Source organism: Sinocyclocheilus rhinocerous, unplaced genomic scaffold (genome assembly GCF_001515625.1).
Source record: "Sinocyclocheilus rhinocerous isolate Xijiao unplaced genomic scaffold, SAMN03320098_v1.1 scaffold33677, whole genome shotgun sequence".
Taxonomy (NCBI): Eukaryota; Metazoa; Chordata; class Actinopteri; order Cypriniformes; family Cyprinidae; genus Sinocyclocheilus; species Sinocyclocheilus rhinocerous.
Window position 1 is genome coordinate 1 of NW_015632450.1, and position 1,768 is coordinate 1,768.

The 1,768-nt window shown below is 52.3% G+C and overlaps 4 non-coding genes across 4 annotated transcripts; all 4 read right to left on the reverse strand.

Moving 5' to 3' along the window:
- Positions 1–110: 110 nt before the first annotated feature.
- trnak-uuu (transfer RNA lysine (anticodon UUU)) lies at positions 111–183 on the reverse strand. The gene has a single exon. It is a non-coding gene; the product is annotated as a tRNA-Lys (tRNA).
- A 184-nt stretch (positions 184–367) lies between these two features.
- On the reverse strand, positions 368–449 carry trnas-uga (transfer RNA serine (anticodon UGA)). The gene has a single exon. It is a non-coding gene; the product is annotated as a tRNA-Ser (tRNA).
- A 146-nt stretch (positions 450–595) lies between these two features.
- Positions 596–667, reverse strand: trnah-gug (transfer RNA histidin (anticodon GUG)). The gene has a single exon. It is a non-coding gene; the product is annotated as a tRNA-His (tRNA).
- Positions 668–1,366: 699 nt separating this feature from the next.
- On the reverse strand, positions 1,367–1,439 carry trnak-uuu (transfer RNA lysine (anticodon UUU)). The gene has a single exon. It is a non-coding gene; the product is annotated as a tRNA-Lys (tRNA).
- Positions 1,440–1,768: the final 329 nt, after the last annotated feature.

A 1,768-nucleotide genomic window follows, 5' to 3' on the forward strand; every position in this document is an offset into this window, starting at 1 on the left:
ATGCACAAGGTCCCCAGGAGCAGGCCGGAACACCACTCTATTAGAAAGACAGCAACACAGATGGACCGACATGACAGCAATCTGAAGCCGCCAACAAGAAGAAGGCACTTCGCCCGAACAGGGACTTGAACCCTGGACCCTCAGATTAAAAGTCTGATGCTCTACCGACTGAGCTATTCTTTCGCAGTGAATGCCTCTTACGTTTTATATAACAGCAGTTTTCCCACAAGCCTCCCAGAAGAAACTCATTTGCCACACGCGCGCGCTATGGGATGAAAACCACAAGCAATTTTGGCAGAGAGAAAAAAGTACAAAGGTCTCAGAAGGCACAATTATCTGCACAGAGTGCAGTACAGCAAACTCCAACCGCAGTCTGCAGGGTTCGAATCTGCGCGGGGAGAACCCGATGGATTTCAAGTCCATCGCCTTAACCGCTCGGCCACGACTACGCCTGACCAGTCCCAGTCCCTGGCCAGTCTTCCTGCTCTCTTGTCTGGTGGTGATCAGCACAGGCCAAGCTTCAAACACAAAATCCAGCTGAAGGATGAGGTGGAAAAAAGGGTTCAGCCGTCCCCATTGCTCAACGGCAAAGGGATGCCGTGACCCGGATTCGAACCGGGGTTGCTGCGGCCACAACGCAGAGTACTAACCACTATACGATCACGGCGTGCCACTCGCTCATCCGTGGCGACTACTGCAGCCCGAATACACAAAGCGCCTGCAGTGTGTTTCTCGATTTCAGAGGGCCTGGACATTTCGCATATCTGTGCGAGGGATACGAAAGAAAAATGCACGGCCACTTATCCTCATGGCTGTCAGAAAGAAAAATGCACAGCCACTTGTCCTCATGGCTGTCAGCAAAGTGCGCAGTCGGCAGGATTCGAACATGCACGGGGAGACCTCAAAGGATTTCTAGTACATCGTCTTAACCACTCAGCCACGACTACAGGCCACTTGCTGCCCTGTTTGTGTGCAACACTGCTGCCTGACCCACTTGAAATCCATAGCCCTAGCCAGCTCAGTCACCCAGCGGAGATTGCAAGCTAGCCCTGCAAGCAGATAAAACAGCGGTCCCACTGAGGAGAAATCAGGCTGCCATGTCTCATCCTCTGGAATGGGGTTTTTCAGTGCTGGCTCTGGGGACCCACGGCACTGCACATTTCGTAGATCTGTCTTATTCTACTCACTCGCTTCACTTCATGAGCGCTCTTTCCTAACGAGCTGACCATCAGAATCGGGTGTGTCTAACAAGGGAGATGCACAAGGTCCCCAGGAGCAGGCCGGAACACCACTCTATTAGAGAGACAGCAGCACAGATGGACCGACATGACAGCAAGCTGAGGCCGCCAACAAGAAGAAGGCACTCTGCCCGAACAGGGACTTGAACCCTGGACCCTCAGATTAAAAGTCTGATGCTCTACCGACTGAGCTATCCGGGCTCTTGTGCAGTGCATGCATCTTACGTTTTATATAACAGCAGTTTTCCCACAAGCCTCCCAGAAGAAACTCATTTGCCACACGCGCGCGCTATGGGATGAAAACCACAAGCAATTTTGGCAGAGATAAAAAAAGTACAAAGGCCTTAGAAGGCACAATTATCTTCACAGAGAGCGGTACAGCAAACTCCAACCATAGTCAGTCGGCAGGGAAACTGCGCGGGGAGACCCCAAAAGATTTTAAGTCCATCGCGTTAACCTCTCGGCCACGACTACGCCTGACTGCCGCCTGCCTGCTCTCTTGTCTGGTGGTGATCAGCACAGGCCAAGCT